The sequence below is a fragment of the Ornithorhynchus anatinus genome, chromosome 3 (genome assembly GCF_004115215.2).
Source record: "Ornithorhynchus anatinus isolate Pmale09 chromosome 3, mOrnAna1.pri.v4, whole genome shotgun sequence".
NCBI classification, from domain to species: Eukaryota; Metazoa; Chordata; class Mammalia; order Monotremata; family Ornithorhynchidae; genus Ornithorhynchus; species Ornithorhynchus anatinus.
The window spans coordinates 9805358-9826603 of NC_041730.1; the positions used below are offsets into that span (position 1 = coordinate 9805358).

Below are 21246 nucleotides of genomic sequence, written 5' to 3' on the forward strand. Positions count from 1 at the left end.
TTTTATAGGGGTGGAATATCCTGGCATGTAGTCTTATGTGATTACATTTCTGGGGATACAACGTTTAACAGGAATCTTCTAGAAATGCATCTGATACAAAGATCCATACTTGTCTTTCTAGAGATAAAAATCTAGGGCTCCTCCTTGAAACTTTCATTCTTTGACTGTGATTTTCCATAATGTCTTCTAAATGGAATGAGTAATCAGAATGAAGGAATTAAAACCAAATCCCTGTTCCTCAGGCCTGCCCCTGCCCCAGCTCAAGACCTTCCTGACTTCTTCCCACCCACTCTACAGTGAACCTCAGCTGGGTAGGGATTTCCTACTCCCTAAATTTTGCTCCCACTGGAGATCAAGATTAAGGTAGTGAGAAACCTGGGATGGGGAAAAAATGCTATTTGTTAAGCATTTACTATGTGCCAGGCACTGTACTAAGCACTGGGAAGAGGGCAGGGCCAAAGAGAGTTGGGGAGAAGGGAAAAAGGAGAGAAGGAGCTTGGCCTACTGAAAACAACACAGGCCTGGGAGTCAGAGGTTCTAATCCTGGCTCTGCCACTTGTCTGTTGGGTGACCTTGGGCCAGTCACCTAACTTCTCTGTGCCCCAGTTACCTCATCTATAGAATGAGTAGCAGCATGGCAGAATGGATAGACCATGGGCCTGGAAGTCAGAATATCATGGGTTCTAATCCCAGCTCCAACATTTGTCTACTGTGTGACCTTGGGCAAGTCACTTAACTTCCCTGTCCCTCAGTTTCCTCATCTGTAGAGTGGAGATTGAAACTATGAACCCCATTTGGGAAAGGGACTGTGTCCAACCCCATTTGCTTGCATCCACCCAGCCCTTAGTATAGTGCCTGGTACATAGTAAGTGCTTAACAAATACCACAATTATTATGATTGTCACTTAACTTTTCTGTGCCTCTGTTTCCTCATCTGTGAAAAGGGGATTTAATTCCCTGTTTTCCCTCCTACTTAGATTGTAAGTCCTTTGTGGGACAGAGACTATGTACAGCCTAATTATCTTGTAGTTATCCCCGTGCTTACTACTATATGGACTGTAAGCTCACTGTGAGCCAGTATTGTGTCTGTTGTTATATTGTACAGTGATCTGTGCACAGTAAGCGCTCAATACATATGATTGACAGACTGACTACTTGGCACATAGGACTTAAATACCATAATGACAATAATAATGATAATTATTTTTATTGACCAGAGAAAAATGGTGATGGTGGAAGAGGAAGGGGGAGAATATTGAAAGGGGAATAGAGGAAGAGGGGAAAGGGGAATGAGAGAAAGAGAAGCAGAGATGGAAGAGCTGAAGGGAGAAAGAAAAGGGGAAAGATGGGGTTAGAAAAGATGGGTGAGGGCCCAAAGAGGGAGGAAGAGGATTGTGGGAAAGGAGAGAGGTAAGGAAGAAAAATGGAGAGGATATGGCCAAAAGAGAGAAGGGAAGAAGTGAGAAGTAGCAAGATGTGAGAAAGCACTTATTTGTGTCTTCCACCATTCCTCCCTTTTGCTGCTTCCATCCCTCACTCTCACTTCCGTGACTTTCATCGATTTTTCCCAGTGGAGTTTCCGGCCTCAGGATGGGCTGGTTCACCCTGGACTAGTACCGACGCTTCTGTCTAGTTTCTGTTTACAGTGGTGCTGGTCCTTATGGCGAGTAGTGTTCCCATTGCGACCACAAAGTGGCCTCCAACTGCTATGGCCATCTGGCCCACTCTGAACACTCAGGACAAAAGCTTGCACATCTCTGGGCTCAGAGCCGTGTAGCTTGTGAGGAACTGGGGCCTGCCCTCCATCCTTGTCGTTAGTCCTTAGGGAGAGAGATATATGTGGGTGTAGGCACTCTACTCCCTCCCGTGTGGCTCCTCCCATTGGCTGAGGTACATGCGCATGTCAGTTGACTTTTTCCTTTAGGTTTTTGGCACCCAAACATGTCCTGAAGAACCTCAAGCGGGTATGGGGACATAGCCTCGCTCCCACCCCCACTTCCCCAAATTTTGTGATTCTACCATCTAAATCCTAAAGTCTTTTCACATTAACCAAGAGCCAAAGGCTGTCCTTCATTTTTAGCCAGCCCTTAGCCCTCCAGGCTGTCCCAGAGTCTTACACAATCTTGTCTCTCATCCAGCCTCCTATGGGTGGCTCCAGACTTTGACACTCTGTATTTGGTGTCCTGGAATATTTCTGGATTCCTTGTCTATTGTAGAGAGCCTTGTACCTTGGCCTCCATTTCCTCTTTTCCTGTTCCTATCCCAACCAGATCACATAGTGGAGTCTGAGAGCCTGCCTTCTGTTTCCTCATTCTCATCTCTCCTGACAGCGACCTCTTGTCAGACCCTCCCTCTAGCATGGAACAGTCTCCCCCTTCACATCTAGAGGACCACCATTCTCCCCATCTTCAAAGCCCTCTTGAAATTACATCTCCTCCAGGAGGCCTTCCCTGATTAATCTCTATCTCCCCACCGAATATCACCCATTTCATGATCACTTCTGTGCCACCTAAGCACTGACAACCTGTAGCATTTTCATACGTACCTTTACGTTCCTTGGCTTTCTCCTCCTTGGAATTAATTTTAATGTCCATCGCTCCCTCTAGTTTGTAAATTCCTTGAAGTGGGCCTCAGGTCTGCTAATTCTATTATACCCCTTCAAATGCTGAGTACAGCACTCAATATTTAGGAAGAGCTCAATAAATAGTGTTGATTTGGCCATTTCAACTTATTACAGAGAGGGGGAAAAACCTCTGAAATGGTGTTGGCCTGGGAAAGCGATTGGCAGCTGCGTACTGCTGTTCAAAGTTGAGGCCCAGGACCCAATCCAGTAGCCAAGAGGGTTACAGTTACAGTTACAGTTACCTCCCCACCCCTTCCTACCTCCCTCAAGAGAGGCTGAGGATGCGTTTCCACAGCTCAGGGTTGAGACTCTCACCCCTCCTGTGATAAACCTGGTACAGATCCCACTGTGACCTTATGTTTTTCCTGAAAATGTAATGCAGATTATTCATTTGTAAACATAGGCTACTATTTAGCTTTCAGATGGGGTAACATAACTTTCTTAATTTAGATTCTATTCTATCTTAGACTGTAAGCTCATTGTGGGCAGGAAATGTGTCTGTTTATTGTTATATTGTACTTTCCCAAGTGCTTAGTGAATGAATGAATATTCCAATTATGTCTGTTTTATTGTTTTCCACTAAATGGGAGAGGCATTCGTTGTTTGGTGGAATTCAGTAATACTAAGGGTTAACCAGAAGAGCATTACCAATGAACTATCTAGAAAGTTGATTATTAACTCAGCAAGAGAAGAAATATTCTTCCACTTAGCTAGAATTAGTATCGGAAGAGCTGATAATATTGTTCGGGTGGAATGGCGGTACCAGGTAAGCAAAAAATAATGGGGAATTTGTGTGGAATTTCTACTTTTTCTGGGAATGGAATGTCAGTTCTGTAAGAACTAACTCCAAAAGCAAATGACTAACTGCTTTTGCAAATCCTCAAAGCTCCAGATTATGCTTACAACCGAAAGCCTTACCTAACACTATTAGTACGTGTTACCATTCATTGTTTACATTAGTGGATGCCGTATATTTAATTGTGAAATATTTATAAAATTCATGATTAGATTTGTGATTAAGATTTAGACAGTGGACATTGATCATGATTACAAAAAACAAATCAAATCCTAATGTGATTGAAATACAAAGAACAGCTGCAAGTTAGACCATATCCCATTTTTTCTTAGTTGAAAAAGTTCCCAGTGTTACAGATTATATATGCAATTTTGAATTTAATAACTTATTTATGGAGGCTTTATGCAGATTTATGTGAGGTGTAGGACTGTCATTGGTTTTGTTGTTATTTCCTGGACCTCACAGCATTTTTTTAAGTTTAAGCAATTATTAAAGACAGGCTTTTTTCTGTATTCATACAATTTGAATAAAGAAAAGGAAAAAGAAGCCATGATGTTTATTTAAAAAAGTGAAAATATGTTTTATATATTTTTCATCAAATTCTTCTTTTCCTGTTGTGGAAGACATCCTGGTGTCAATATCCGGTTCTGTAAAATTGAATTTGCATGAATTACTAGACACCATAAAAATAACTTTCTGCATTATTTGAATCATTTCAGTGTAGCAGTGCTGAATTTAGGGGGAAGTTCCTTCATTTATTAACTGCTTCATAATGGAATTATACACTTTAAATGTGGAATATCAGTGTTTTGCTAAAATACTGCAATAGCTAGCCATATGACATTTGGATATATATTTTATTTCAGTGATTAATGTAGAAGAAAGTACTTTTTAACATCCAGAAGCTAAATTATATGTGGGATTATATAAATTATATATTCCAGAACAAAACTTGGACCTATAAATGTAATGTTTTTAATAGTGTCAGATTTGAGCTCAGGAGCAACATCAAACTATAGGAAATGTAAAGCTATGAAAATTGAAATGCTTTTTTTTTTTAAAAAAAAAAAAAGAAAACCCAAGTGAAATGTGGGGAAAAAAGAGCCTCACAGTTCCTGGCACTTACTAGGTAACATAAAGCCAAAATTAAAAAGATGAGAAGTTCCTAAACACTGCCAGCTCAAAGTCTCTTTTCTGAATCAGTCAATCAATATTATTTACTGAGCACCTGTTGTATGTAGAATGCTGTTCACAGTGCTTGGGGTACAGTGGATTTAGAAGACCCCAGGGAGTTCATGCAAGCCTAAACCAGGGGAGGAGAGAGAGGAAGGCACAGCTAAAGATCTGTCTCCTTCATATTTACAAATTGCTTTTAGCTATTTTTACTAGGCTGTCCATCTCTGCAGCTGACCAAGCAATTTACAAATAGGGAAACTGAGGCGCAGGGGTTTGCACAGACTTTGCCTGAACCCACAGCAGTCAATCTGATGGGATGACAGGGTTAGGATTAGAATTGAATTTCGTTGCTTCAGCCCGGCGTGTTCCACTGTTATTTAAGGAGAGAGATAATTGAGTAGAAAAGTGGAGTGCAGAAAGGAAAAAGGGGATAAGGATAAATTAGATAAAAAGAGGCTTTCTGGGCTGAACTGGACACATTGCTTGGAGGAGTGCTATTCAACTTGTCAAGTCAGTGGTGCTTATGGCTATTAGTATTTTCTCACTTCTCAATCTGAAAACATTTTGATGGAATTCTTCTTCCAGCCCTTTGTTTACAGCATAATCTCCCTATCTCACTAGCTCTTCTTAATAGAGGATTCCCAAGGGGAGGGCTGAACTGAACTCACCTTCCCTTGAAAAAAATTGTGAACTTAATCAGCAGGTGAACAGATGACTGCGACTGAATATGAAAATGTTGTGCTAGACCCTGTAAAACTGAAGAGGCATACAATGCATTGCTTGAGAACTGTTTCTAATTCTCTCAAATCACTGAAGTCACAATTAAGTGTTTTAATGTGGAACTATTATCTAGAGATGTTCTCAGAAACCACACGGAACATAAAGGGTAGCGTGCTCTGAGAAGGCCTGAATTTTTTCCAAGGATTAAAACACAAATGAATAAACAGTTCAAATGATGGACACCTGAAGTTTTCAAAATGACAGAAGATACTGAGAAAGTATTATCTCGAACACTCTAAACAGAGTTTACAATGAAAGGCCAGATCGATTATTTTTAAAAGGCTGACAAACTAAGAATTTAATAAAATTATCTCTGTGGGCAAAGTGATTAATTTGTGGGCTGTCTTATCTGGCTCAGCAGAAGTTGCTAATATTGCTCTTTGCACAAAGAAGTTAGGTCTAATTTACTGGAAGTTCTAATATGACAATTTACGAGGACTGGTATGAGTTAGACAGATGGGTTTTACTTCATGGGCTTCCAAGTCTATTTTTAGCCTCAAGTTTTCTTACGACCTAAAGAAAGCTAGGCCAAGAAACAAGACCAATCAGTATTGGGTGCTTCCTGTAGAGGTTAAATGAGTAGAGTTAACAGAATGCACATTCGTAGCTATTTAACACCTATTACAAGTTTTGGCTTATTGGCTGAAGTTTAATGGGCCAAATACTAGGTTCATTTCTTTAGAAACCAGAACTAAGGAGAAACAGGTGTGTGTTTAAAAAGGAAAAAAAAAAGAAATGCCATAAACCAGTGTAAATGAACTGTAACTCAAATAAAAGCAGTGTGCTAAAATAAAAGGTGTAAAACGGAAACCCAAAACATCCAAGCTGAAAACATGTAGTTCTTATTTAAAGCCTTCTATCAAACCAGCTGACATGGCATGGTCCAAAGTCATCTGGAGGCAGCATCTACCAGGGAACTGCAACACAAGCCCTTCCACCAGAGAGTTTACCTATTGTGTCAAAGCAAGCTTTACCGTTAGATGACAGGTTGTTTGGGTTTAGCAACGTTGTACTGACATTAGCCAAGCCAGGATTGCTGTAGGAGGGTTTTGGGAATCAAGAAATTACTTCAGTCATCTGGTTCAGGCACAAGCTGGATCTGGCCTGTTTCAGACGGGCAAGTGGAGTGGTTCAGAGAAAGTACAAGTTCTTACCTTTGGTGAGGTTCACAGGTAGCAACTTCCAGCTAGTGCCCCGATGATGAAAATGGATGAAGCGATAGCCAACTATTATTTGCCTGGCTAAAATAAAGAATTGAGTCAATGCAGGTTGCTGGATATGAATTTTCCTCCGGGACTATGGAAATTTAGAAGGAAGACCTTTAACCTGCAGTCTGTGATTTACTTTCTGAAAGAAAAAATATTTACCGACCGCAATTCCAAAACTCTTGACTAGTTAGAATCTCGAGTTACCAGCTCCTCTCGATTAAGAGAGAGCTTGAAACTGCACCAGCCCCTTCAGAATATCATCAGAGGGAAAACAAGAAGTGTCTGTCAGAGACAGGGTGGGATGTGTTGACAGGTGAAAGAGGGGAGAAATCAGGGTAAGAGATATCAGAACGATTTGGGCCCTTCTGCAGTGTTAGAGCTTGAAGCGGCATGCAAAGTGGCAGAGTGACGGTCTGGGAACCAGAGGACCCGGGTTTGAGTCCGAGCTGTGCTGCTAACCTGCTGTATGACCATGGGCAAGTCACTTAACTTCTCTGTAGCTTAGATTCCTCATCTGTAAACTCTCCCAAGTGCTCAGTACAGTACTCTGCATACAGTAAGCATTCAGTATTCACTTAAGATATTCACTTAATCTAAGTTGGGAGCGGATATTCACTCTGGAGGCAGTGGTCTTTGCTCAGTACCTTTTCTTGCATTAGGCCCCTGATTGGACCTTAGGATAACTGGGAACTATTCTTGAAAGGTATCAGCTATGCTTTCCGTTCTTATCAGTGATCAAGCAGTCATGTATCAATGATAGTTATTGAGCATTTACTTTGTGCAGAGCTCCATACTAAGCATTTGGGAGAGTGTAATTCAGTACAGTTGGTAGGCATGATCCCTGCCCTCAAGGAACGTACAGATGAGGATGAAAGTCTATTTGACTGTCTTTTCCAAGCTGCATTTGCTGCAATCCCTCATTTCCATTGCTATTTGTTATTTTCAAATGTTATTTTCAATTTTCTTCTACTCTTGGCCTTTCCTTACTCCTCCTATGTGGACTGACTTTGAACTCGTCTACACATATTTTATCTATAATGCCACAACCTAACTCATTTTCTCTCCTATTCTCCCCAATGTAATACCATGAAGTTATCTGCAGATTGTGGTTTCATAGCAGGACACTTGCAGTTGTTTCCTTGACACTGCATTGGCTAAGTAGATGTAGGGCAGTTATAAGCAGTTGATTTGAAGATAGAAAGCCTTTGATTTAGAGGGAAGGGGAGAAAAGGAAGAAAGAAGAGAAAAGGGAAAGCAGAGTGGTGAACTGGGAAGTCCAGAAATGGAGTTCTTACCTTTTTTATGTGTTCTTCCCTGCCCTCTAAACCCCTTCTCATCCTCCTTATTCACTCCTTCATTTCATTTGTCCATCTTCCTCTCACCAGTTTCCTTTCCCCTCATTCCTTCTTTCTTCTTCTTTTCCCCACCCCCATTTCTGCCTACTGTAAGAGGAGACTTAGCATTTTTGTAGTCCATACTATTTCTACTAATTACTATAAGTGGTGAGGAGAGTACCTGTGATGATGGTATTAATTCATTTCTGCATAAGGACAAGATACTGATGCTTTTCTTCAGTGTTCTTTTACAACACTATATGAAAGGAGCAGCTGGATTTAGGTGAAGAGCGCATGCCTGGGGAGGGTCAGAGGGCCTGGGTTCTAATACTGTTCCTGCCATTTGTCTGCTTTGGGCCCTTGGACAAGTCACTTAACTTCTCTGTGTCTGTTTCCTCATCTGAAAAAGGGGATGAAATACCTGTTCTTCCTCTCCTCAAGACTGTGTGCCCCTTGTGGGGCAGGGACTGTGTCCAACCTAATTGTCTTGAATCTAACTAAGAGCATAGAACAGGTGTTGGCATAGTACAGGTATTGGCACATGGTAAGCTCTTAACTATGATTATTATTATTATTAGATTAGGAAACTCATCATTTAAGTAAAGAAGGAAAAATATCCAGTTTACCCACAGGGTTAAAAAATACATATCTTCCACCATCTTTGAAAAAGCCCCTATGCATAACAGATAAATCTTTCATGGCATATAGAAGGATTCTATAGGCAGCTCTCATGAAATGATCCGGGCCTGATATCTATGTTTTAAAGCCTCCCCCTGGAGACCAGAACCAGACAGAACCAGTAGTCCCAATACACAGTCTGCCTACCCAAGGCAATGTGAAACAAACCACCACAAGTGTCTCTCTGCTGTGAAATCACAGTCTGCTCCAAGGAGAGGAATGTGGGGGTGGAGAGGAAATGCAATGGTTTAATTAAATATTGCTTTACATATTTCCTTCCTTTGGACCCGATTGAGTCACAAATTATATAGCAGTTGCTTGGGATTTCCATAGAATTAATTAATTAAGAAGAACTGAAAATGAGTCAAATCCAGGGATTCTTATCTATTAGACCCCTTTTTCCTTAAGCAGCATGATAATGTGTTCTTGCCTGGGCCTTTGAGGAATTTGCATTCCCCAAGCTTGAGTGTATTCAATTTAAAAAGGAGTAAAATATGCACCAAAATAATCAGAAAGGGAAGAAATTAGGTCCCTTCCCTGCCCTAGAAATGTTCGGGAAATGTTTTTTAAAGTGCTAGCTTCAAGGAATGTTGCTAATGACACTGCTGTACTGAGATGAATGCATAGTAACACAGCATCTTTTGTTAATTTCAAGAAGAACCACCCCAAACTGGAAACCAAATTGCAGTCAAGGTTTAGTGCCCTCCCCTCCCTACCACAAGGATGGAATGGAGGGAGTCCACTGTCATCATCTCATAGACCACACCCTATGGTGGTTTGAGTCAGGAAGTGATATACTCAAACATAACCCGCTGAAAAGCAGTGGAGTGTTGGTTGGCAGGAACCAGGGAGTGGGTGAGTGGGATGACAGAGAAGCAGAGTGAAATCACCGCAGTGGAACAGTGAGTTAGTTGTTCGACCCCATCAGGGTACCATTAGGGCATCATCAGTTATCTGAATAGCATCCAGGTGCTGTGGGGAAAGTTTGCTCGCTTCCCAAGGGAGAGATTCTCATCCCTGAAGCAAAATCTTCCTCAGATTCCCTCACCATACAGTCAAACAGTTTGTGATGGCGTTGAACCAATTAAATAGAGCCTAGAATTTTTCCCATTGGCCTACGGGCAGGGATTGTGTCTGTTTATTGTTATATTGTACTCTCCCAAGAACTTAGCACAGTATTCTGCAAAAAGTAAGTGCTCAGTAAATACAATTGAATGAATAAGTAAAAAATACATACTCAACGTGGGAACAAACTCATGTTTGTTGTTTTTGTTGTCAGTCAAGTGCCTCCAGTGCTCTATCATGGTAAGAACATGCTTAGAACATGGCTCCTGTAATCAATTAATAGTATTTATTGAGAGGTTAATGTGTGCACAGTACTTTACTAAGCACTTGGGGGAGTAGAATACAGTGGAGTAGGTAGAACGATCCCTGTCTGCAAGGACCTTACAGAACTGAGAGGGAGACAGACATTAAAATATATTTTAGGTGGGTAAGTACATACGTGGATAAGTGGATAGATGGATAAGTACAGAAGCAGCATAGCCTAATGGATAGAGTACGGTCCTGGGAATTAGAAGGTCATGGGTTCTAATCCGAGCTGTGCCATTTGACTGCTGTGACCTTGGGCAAATCACTTCACTTCCCTGTGCCTCAGTTCCCTCATCTGTTAAATGTGGATTGAGACTGTTAGCCCTCGTGGGATAGGGACTGTGTCCAATTCAATTTGCTTGTATCCACCCCCGTGCTTAGAACTATGCCTGGCACATAGGAAGCACTTAACAAATACCATTATTGTTATTATTGTTAAGTGCTGTGGGGATGGGGTGAAAATAAAAATGCTTAAAAAGTACTGCCCAAAATGCATAGACAACCGATCAGTCTATCTTATTTATCGAGTGCTTATTATATACAGAACATTGTATTAAGCACCTGGGGGAGTACAGTACAACAGAGTTGGTAGACAAATTCCCTGCCCTAGGCAACACAGAAGGTACTACAGAAGTTGACACTCTAAGATACACTGTCAAACTCATCATTCAGACTGCATATCCATCACACGTGCATATCATTGGAAAAGGCATAAGTCATTTCTTGTGGTTAGTTCTATTGTTTGCCCTTTTCTTTTTATTTTATTGGTTGGAGTGAATGTGGATGGAAGTATTTTGTAAATCCTGGCTATTATAATGGGGGGTATTCAAACTGCTGTATATTTGCCAGTGGCTTTTTACTTCTTGAATATTTTCCAGACAACTGAATTCTTGGATAATGGAGAAAGAAAATAATATTGTACTTGAGGGAAGAGGCAAGCTACTTGGAGAGATGGTAATATTACATAGTCTGATTTGCTGGGAGATTCTCTTAGGTTTTTCGATCAGTAGCATTTTTTGAACACCTATTCTGCTGTACTAAGTGCTTGGGAAAGAACATAAGAAGAATCGCTTTATGCTCTCAAGAGCCTCAGAGTCTACTAATTTTGGGTAGTTATTTCATGTGCAGAATATGACAAAGAGTTGCAGATTTCAGATCAGAATGGAGATCTCGGCCAGTAGTCCATTTCTGACTTTTAATCTGTTTTTCTGTTGTCATATGCTTTCTAGCAGTGTGGTAGAATAGCAGATCAAGTGACTTGAAGGTCAGTGATTTCATGGTAATAGTGAAATGTGCCTAGAGTATTTTTTCTTTTGTATGTCAATAGTGCATTTCACTTTATGACTATACATTTTCAGTTTTCATTTTAATGGGTTGGATCTTATAGTTCATCTTTAGCGTATATTACTGATTTTTATTCCCTCTGACCCACCCTGACACCAAAATTTAGGTGGGGGCAAATTATTGCATGAAAAGATAGGACTAAGTGTGTGGTTTTTGTATCATCTGTCTTATGAAGATGCCTATAGTTTTTTGGGGGGTGGACTTTATTTTTCTTTGTAGAATGGTTTCATCATGCTGTAATAATATATCTTGTTCTCGCCCCTCCTCCAACTCCGCTTTTGTCAATTGAATTCAATTTAAAATTATCATAATATTACAGCTTCCAGAGTCAGTATTGGCTGTCTGAAGCAGGTACTGGTGACCCCATGATAACTGCCTGTGGTGCCTGATTACCAAATTGAAGGCGGGGACTTGGCCTATGTATCAGTATGGCCTAGTGGATAGAGCCCAGGCCAGGGAGTCAGAAGAAACCTGGGTTCTAATCCCCACCCTGCCACTTGTCTGCTCTATGACTTTGGGCAAGTCACTTCACTTCTCTGTGCCTCAGTTCCCTCATCTGTAAAATGGGGATTAAGACTGTGAATCTCATGTGAGTCAGGTATTTGTGTCCAATCTGATTGCCTTGTACCTACCCCAGCACTTAGAACAGTGCTTGACACATAGTAAGCGCTTAACACATGCCATCAATATTCCTTTATTATTCTTCTTATTATTAGTAAGAAGAAGAATAAATAAAGGCTGCCAGGAGAGGACTTTTTTTGAATATATTAAAAAGTCCTCTTTAGGAAGAGAGCCACTTTTACAAGTGGGGAAACAAGCCTCCTTTGTTTGACATTATTCAAATCTGGGAATTTAGTGCATTCTTTCATAGATTTCCTATATTAAAGCAGGTTCTGATCCTTGGATTTGCTGCAGGAGTCAACAGAATAGTAATTAGCAAAATGCTATTATATTGATTATCAGCACAATAGTTACACTTCATGGGGAAGGGTAGGGGGATAAGGGAATGCTTAAGATGCATTGCTAAGTAGAGCAAGAGTTTTTCTTCAACAAGTGTCAGACAATTTGACCTCAGTGGACTCTTTAAATTTTCACCCCATTTTTCTCCAAACTCTGCCTTTCTGATCATCAATGAAAGGAGCAGCTGGCGGCTAGTAAAATACTGTGGTGTTTTCCTTAACTTCTGGCCTTAGGGGGAAAATATGATAAAAGCTTACTCAGATCTTGAACCTGAATTCTTCTAATTATATTTAAATTTCATATGCCTATGCAGAGAAATGTACAAGTAAAATGTAATGCAAGGCAATGTTGCATATTGGAATTTTTGAGCAAGGATCAAATGTAGTGTCAAAGTTCACCTAGGATTCAGTTTCCCAAGCTCCAGCCTTCTCCAGTCGTTTGGAACCGCATATGTTAAATGACATTCTTTGCTGACTAATCTTTGTACCAAGAGCCGCACAAATCACCTACCAATACAGCCCTCCCAAAGAGCGGGATACAATGCATTGCGTATACTATGGTCTCAAGGAAGGTAACACACTTGGTTGATTTGGTTTTGCAATGGAAATAATTTTGGCCAGTCCATTTGCTATTTTTTCCACTTTGTGGGGGGTGTGGATGTCTGTGGTGTGAAAAAAAGAGATAAAACCAATATGTTTCCTTCAGAGAAGGGTGCGGTTGGGAGTGAGAAAAGGATGATATGAAATTAGAAATAATGATAGTAATAAGAACCATCCAGTTAAGGTACTGAGGCCACCAAGGGATAAAGAAGACAGCAAGTTCCAGGAGTTGAAAGATTCAATGAAACATTGGAGGCCAGTCCTCTCATGAGTATGTCTCGTCTGAAGCTTCGGTGCTAATCCAAAAGTACAGAGAGCTTTAATGATTTTTATTTCTGTGGATGATCTCCTGGTGATCGCGGAGTTGGCCGGGATATCAAGGCGAACCTGAAATGGGTAACTTCTCACTTCATTCTCTTACGTGGCAATTAACTGGGACAAATGGTTTACTGTAATTCTCCAAGACTGGTTTGTTGTTTTAACTAATGTAATGTAATGAGAATTAAGAGAGTAAAATTGATCGCTCAGCTTTGATTAGAATGCTTTTAGTTATTCTAGCCATTTTTTAACTTCCCCATAAAAAAAAAAATTAGGGTCACTAGCAGGGGGGTCAGTTTCCAGAATTAACTGTTTGCAAAACTGAAATGCAGTGATGAAATTTCGAGTAAGGAGCCTCAAACAGAATGGGCATAAAGCACTGCACCCTTGTGCTGGTGCAGAAGAATTGCAGTGTTTTAACCAGAAACAAAATGAAGCTAGTAGCGTATTCTCGTTTATCCAAAATATATGTAGCACGGAGTAAGGCACACAGACTTATAAATGCCAAACAGGCTTTCCAGTAGAGAAACAGGTACTAACTTTAGAAAACCAGCAGAGAAAATTATTTAAACATTTTAAAAATAGCATCCTGTTGAGCAACGCACAGCAGATTTTTGGATGTTGAAGGGTTATAAGACTTTATTTTCTCTGTATTGTGCGGTTATGTCTTTCATCCAGATAAAGAATTAAAAACTCTGCTATATCAGCCTCACCATATATGTAAAGAATATGCTTATAGAGAAGAGTCCTGGATGATTAGGTAGGAAGGGGGTAGGAAGTCCAAATTTACTGGTGTTCAGTCCCTACTTCTTCCTCTTAGCAGTGCCAGGTACTGACTGACTCTTTGAGTCTTTATTTTTCTTCCTTTAAGGTAAGGATAGCAATTCACCACTTACTTGCCTGGGGCTTACAGATGCTCTCAAGCTTGCTATTTGTAAGGGATTTTGCTACTTAGGTTTCTGATAAGTCACTTATGGATAGTTTTATGTAGTTTATTTTTCTAAGAAAAAAACAATTCCATGCTGATCTTTGTTTTCCTTACTACAGAGGTGTTTGTGTTCTATCTCCCTGGGAAACTCCTAAGCAGTAAGGACAGATTAAGTTTTACTTTTGATTTTTTTTGCTTCCTTTTAGTAACTCGTTATTTTTGTAGATTTGGGCAGTTGGAAATCCGCTTTTGGACAAGTTTCTGAATAATAAAAATTTTCTGTGGATGAAATGAAAGACTTGCTTTATATCAGCTACCAGTGAACTCTACATGAAATGTTTTATGGAACAAAAAAAGAATTTCAATTTCTTCTTGCCCATTCATGTTTCCTAGGTAAATAATCAAGAAGGCTTAGAGATATCTGTGAGGTATTAATCCCACTTGCATATCAGATATATTGAATTATGAGTGAAAATTCATGATATAGGACAATAAAATGGGAAGTGTAAGTGAATATTTACATGTTCATGTTCCAAATGTAAAGAATATAACTATATTATATATATGCATACACAAAGATTTAATAGATTCAGGCAATAAAAATAATATATAGTAATTTTAGTTCAGAACCTTCAAAATCATTTTTTTTGAATATTGTATGATTTTTGTTTGTCTTTGCTAAGAAAATATGCTGCTCCCTTCTGTTAGGAATAGTATAATTTTCTCCCTTAGTATTGTTATAGCATACTCTCCCAAGCACTTAGTACAGTGCTTTGCACAAAGTATTTAATAAATACAATTGATTTTTGAGTGTTTGTTTAGTTTCAGTTCTTGTAACAGTAAAAAGAACCAGCTGGTTCTAAGCTGCAGTTTTTGGTTCGGGAAAATATTCACATTTATAGTGTTCCTTTCTTGCATACTGGACTGCTGAGATTTAAACAAGGAAATAGACTAAAATTACCTTTTATGACATTTAAGTGCTTACTTTGTGTCAAACACTATTCTAAGCATTTGGGTAGGTATAAATTAATTATGTTGGACAGAGTCCCCCTCCTGCATAGGGCTAACAGCCTAAGTACGATGGAGAACAGGTATTCACATTTTACAGTTGAGGGAAATGAGGCACAGAAAGTTAACTGACTTGCCCCAGGTCACACAGCAAGCAATTGGCAGATCTGGGATTAGAACCCACATCCTTCTGACTTCCAGGCCCATGCTCTCTCCACTATACCATGCTTCATCATTTTTTTTTTCATTTTCTCTTTCATCCTTCTCTCTCACTACAGCATATTTGCTATAAAACTGAAGAGGATTGTGGTATTGTCATTATTAGTACTCTATATCTTAAAGGTGAATTCCTCCCTCTCTGGGAAAAAAAACACCAATCTGTTCTATAACTGTTGTTGACAACTTGACTTTCCTTACCTTATAAAACATTGGTTTACAAATTGCTTTTAAAAGCTACAGTTTCCTGATGCATTCCTGCCTCCGTTCTCCTGTTTTATGAAGGAAAAAACCAAACCCAAAAAACCAAAGAAACAAAACCTGAGTGTAGCAGGAGTCATTCTTAGACTTGATCTCTTTATTCATAGTCACCTTTTGTAGCAGGAGTTTAGTATAAGATTTCTCCTTACCCAAACCTTCAAAATAATATCTTTCTCCTGTTCCTCCGTTGTTGGGGTTGGTTGGGGTGGCCAAGTCTCTCACCAACCCTGATAAACTAATAGATCTGTCAGAAAGGCTACTATGAGTTGATATGGACTTGTGGTTATAGCTATGAAAATCTGCTCTTTCCAAATAACTCAGTGGGACAATGGTAAGCTGTTATGATTACTGAGGGAAAGCGAAGCAAATTTGGGAAATCCCCTGATGTCTGCATCCTTCACACCCTGACAATCTTTCAAAATCAGTTTTCTACCGTATGATTGAGGGGAATCATAGCTGAGGGATTTACAAATACATCCAACGAGCTAAACCTGTAAATCATTTGAGGAGAACTCAAAAGCTCGGTTCTTATTTCTTCTCCACATTCAACTGTCTACATTTTTCTCTTTTGAAGCGATCAATGATATTTACTGTGTGCTTACAGTGGGCAGAGCAATAGGAGAGTTCAATACAGCAGATTTTTTATGGTTTTTCCTAAGCATTTACTATGTGCCAGGCACTGTACTGAACACTGGGGTAGATACAAGTGAATTACGTTGGACATAGTCCATGTCCCACATGAAGCTCTGGCTCTTCATCACCATTTTACAGATGAGGTAACTGAGGCAGAGAGAATAATAATGTTGGTATTTGTTAAGTGCTTACTATGTGCAGAGCACTGTTCTAAGTGCTGGGGTAGATACAGGGTAATCAGATTGTCCCACGTGGGGCTCACAGTTTTAATTCCCATTTTACAGATGAGGGTACTGAGGCTCAGAGAAGTTAAGTGACTTGCCCACAGTCACACAGCTGACAAGTGGCAGAGCCGGGATTCGAACCCATGACCTCTGACTTCCAACCCCGGGCTCTTTCCACTGAGCCACAAAGCGAAATGACTTACCTAAGGTCACACAGCAGGCACGTGGCAAAGCTGGAATTAGAACACAGGTCCTTCTGACTCCCAGGCCCGTGCTCTATTCAGTAGGTCACACTGCTTCTCCTAAGGGTTGGTAGACTCGTTCCCTGCCCAGAGATCTGTAGGCTTTCTCCTTGTTCCCCAACGTCTCTTGGGACTTATGGTCATCCATTTCAGCCTTTTAAACCTTTTCTTACAATCTTAGGCTTTTTGACATCTCTTCACCCTCCTCACCAACTCTACTCAATTTGCACTGAATTTTCCTTCCTTCCCCGAAACCCTTCCAGGGAAGGGAAAATTGTCCTGCTACTTGGGCAGTTTTGGTTCTCTGTCTCTCCTTCATATTCCTCCACCTTCATTGTTGTTAGCAGGTAGTTTGATGGAAGGTTCCATCATTCTTTTATAGATCTCGTGGCTCAGTGGAAAGAGTACGGGCTTTGGAGTCAGGGCTCATGAGTTCAAATCCCAGCTCTGCCACTTGTCGGCTGTGTGACTGTGGGCAAGTCACTTAACTTCTCTGTGCCTCAGTTCCCTCATCTGTAAAATGGGGATTAAGACTGTCAGCCCCACGTGGGACAACCTGATTCCCCTGTTGTTACCCCAGCGCTTAGAACAGTGCTCGGCACATAGTAAGTGCTTAACAAATACCAACATTATTATTATTATTATTATTAGATCTGGGGCATCCCAGGAAAGAGAGATAGAAGTAAGCTTCTTTAATATTGGAATAGCGTTCCTCTGTTTTCTGTTTGGTGCCAACTCACTGAGGCTGTGGAAATCAACCACTAACTTATTTGACTGGAACAGTGTGCTCTAATGGAAAGAGTGAGATTGGGTATCAAGAGGCCTGGATCCTAGTTCTAGCTCTGCCTTTGGCTGGCTCTGTAGCCTCAGGCAAATCACTTAACCTCTCTGTTACACAATTTTCTCATCTATTAAGTGGGAACAATAGTATCTGTCTTTCCCTACCTCACAGGGAGCTTTATGTTTTGTGTTTTTTTTTTTAATGGTAGTTGTTAAGCTGTTACTGTTGGCCAAACACTGTATTAAGCACTGGGATAGATACAAGATTTAATCAGGGTACACACAGTCCCTCTCCCACGTGGGACTTAGAATCCAAGTTGGAGGGAATGAGAATAAAATGAGAAACTTAAGAAGGCACTTTGGAAAAATGTAAAGTGCTTTACGAAGTAGCGGTAATATTCATGTTGTTAAGCCTGTCTACTTGTTTTGTTTTGTTGTCTGTCTCCCTGCTCCTAGACTGTGAGTCCTTTGTTGAGTAGACGTTGTCTCTTATTTGTTGCCAAGTTGTACTCTCCAAGCACTTAGTTCAGTGCTCTGCACACAGTATGCACTCAATAAATATGATTGAATGAATTAATAAGAGCAGGTAACACAGTATTCCAGAAAAATACGAAGGGTATTTATTTTGTTTAATTTGACTATTTGATTATTTTTAGAACCTCTAGAGCTAATGGAAGACTGGCTAAAAAAATCGCTTGGGCTGGTAAATTTCTGAAAGTACTTACAATGTTGTAATAAAATTAAATAATTAGTAATAGTGTTGGCTGTTGATTTGGATTTTTTTAATATTAGCTGTTAAGATTATGCCCAATTTTCTGGTATAAATCATTCCTGAAGATTGGCTCTGGTTAGGCATGGGCAATTTAAATTGTTTTTGGATGAAATCAGGTTTTTAAAATGCCATTTCAAACCCGATAATTGCTCTAGCCTGGGTTCCACATTATGATCCCATAATATGCACATATTCCATAAAATAGGATGGGATCCTGTTCCCTGTCACTGGGTTCCTTTAAAAACAAAACCAAAAAGCGGGTAGTAGGACAAACTAAATAGAACACTGATCGAGAAAGACAGAATCTCTTCTTTGCTTTTCAAATATTTGTCTGGCCTTCAAAAGCTATTTGCCTTTTCTGTTTGTTGGATTTTTTTGGCAGAGTTCTGAATACACAAAGAAGATGATACAGCACAGAATAATGGACTTGGTGTAGGAAATAGTCCCGCTGCTTCATTTAGTTTATGCTTTTGATCTCTTGCAAAAAAAAATGTTTAATTATCAGAATCTCTACTGCTTCTAAGTATTTAGCATTCTTTGAGTGATGGTGAAAGGTACTCTAGAAAGGAGAGTTGGGATAGATATTTAAAAGTGACAGGATGGATGGTGATGAGAAGCATGTTAAAAGGCAGTGTTCTGCTGGGTATTTTAAAAATGAACTATTGCACATATAATCTCTGATAAATTTTGAGTTACTATCCGAATTATTTAAAAGTACATACTATAAAACAGTTACGCATTGTACATGCTAATGATGACGGGGGCTGCAATGTGAGGAATTTATTAGCTTCAGGATCTTATTTAGGAGATTTGAGAGGCACTTACTACATTTCAAACAGTAAAGATTATTAATGATAGAAAAGTTGCACTTTCTGAAAATTGTGATCTGGAGTAGGCTATTTGGTAGCCAACCAATCCTTCAGTCAATGGTATTTATTGAGTACTTATTGTTTTCAGAGCACTCAACTAAGCACTCGGGAGAGTACAATACAAAAGAGTAGGTAAAGACAGCGCCTGCCCAAGAAGAGTTTACAGACTAGAGGGGGAGACAGATAAATAAGTTACAGATGGATACATACATAAATGCTGAGGTCTGGGGGATGGGTGAATATCAACGTGATTTGGGGGAACAGGCCCAAGTTCATAGATGATGCAGAAGAGAGGGCTAAAATGGGGAAATGAGGGGCTTAGTCAGGGAAGGCCTCATGGAAGAGATATGATTTTAGTAGGGCTTTGAAGATGGAAAGAGGGGTGGTCTGTTGGATATGAAAGGGGAGACAGTTCCAGACCACAAGGAGGATTTAGGCAAGGGGTTGGCGGTGAGAAAGATGAGATTGAGGAACATCGAGAATGTTCGTGTTAGAGAAAGGTTTGTGGGTTGGATGCTAATAGGAGATTGGCGAGGTAAGGTAAGAGCGGGAGAGTCAATCAAGTGCTTTAAAGTCAGTAATAAGGAGTTTTTGTTTGATGTGGAAATGGATGAGCAGCCACTGGAGATTTTTGAGCAGAGGGGAGAGAGATTGTCTAGAAAAATGATCCGTACGGCATAGTGGAGTATGGACAGAAGAGAGAGAGACAAGAGGCAGGGAGGTCAGTGAGGAGCCCAGTGCAGTAGTCAAGGCAGGAAATAAGTGCTTGGAGTAGTAAGGTAGCAGTTTGGATGGAGAGGAAGTGGAGAGAAGCAGTGCGGTTTAGTGGAAAGAGCACAGGCTTGAGAGTCAGAGGACATGGTTTCTAATCCTGGCTCCACCACTTGTCTGCTGAATTACCTTGGACAAGCCACTTAACCTCCCTGTGCCTCAGTTACCTCATCTGTAAAATGGGGATTAGGACTGTGAGCCCCACGTGGTACAACCTGATTACCTTGTATCTACCCCAGTGCTTAGAACAGTATTTAGCACAGAGTAAGCACTTAACAAATATCAGTATTATTATTATTATTATAAAATTGTTGAGAAGGTAGAACGTGGCAGGATTTGGTGACAGACTGTCTTTGGGGATTGAAGGAGAGTCGAGGGTAATGCCAAGGGAGTAGGTCTTCTGAAGGTTTTCACAAAGAGCATTTGTAACAGGAACAGCTCTAATGCAATCCTGTTCTCCTATATTTGTATCTAAGAAATCTAGGTCCCCTATGAAGTTCATGGCTGTTCAGGAGAATAAGGATCTGGTTTGTGGTGGATAAGGTCAGCAGAAAACCTCAGAGGAAATTCAAAAGCAGTTAAACTAGGTGGGAAAGGAAAGGATCAAAGACTATAAAATATGACTCTAAGCTCCTTGTGGGAAAGAATTGTGTCTGCCAACTCTGTTATGTCGTATTCTCCCAAGTGTTCTGCACACAGTAAGTGCTTGAAAAATATGATCGATTCATTGATCAAATATGGTCAATAGAACAAATCGAATATTTACTAGATATACTGAAAGTTTGGACATTGTATCTTTTAGTGGTGCTATTGAAGTTTATTTTTCTAGGCAGGCTTATGATGCTATAAAACAACAAAAATAAAGCAGTGCAAAGGTCAGAGAGAAAGTTGAGGTGGCTTTATGATTGAATTCAAGTATGTGAATAATTTCCATGAGGATAGCACTAACTAGTTCTTCTCCATGCCCACAAATGAGCAAATGAGTGGATAGGCTTAAACAACATCAAGAGAGTCCAGTAGGATACAAATAAGAATTCCTTTTCTAATAATAGGAATAATGGTATTTTTTTAAGCACTTATTATTTGCCAAGCACTGTTCTAAGTGCTGGGGTAGATACAAGTTAATCAGATTGGACACAGTCCCTTTCCCACATGGGACTCACACTCATATCCTTACTACAGATGTGGTAACTGAAGCTCAGAGAAGTTAAATGGCTTGCCCAAACTCACACAGCAGACATGTGGCAGAGCAGGGATTAGAACCCAAGTACTTCTGGCTCCCAGGCCTGTGCTATATACACTAAGCTATACTGATTCTCTAAAACAATGCTTTTCTGAAAGCCTATACCTGGTGC

The 21246-nt window shown here is 40.1% G+C and overlaps 1 protein-coding gene across 1 annotated transcript in view; it reads left to right on the plus strand.

The window, feature by feature from the left end:
- The first annotated feature begins 3346 nt into the window (after positions 1-3346).
- SOX6 (SRY-box transcription factor 6) overlaps positions 3347-21246 on the plus strand; it is a 386921-nt gene continuing 369021 nt past the window's right edge. Inside the window, 1 exon segment of the mRNA XM_039911374.1 lies at positions 3347-3389. The gene's annotated coding sequence lies outside the window, so the exon portion shown is untranslated.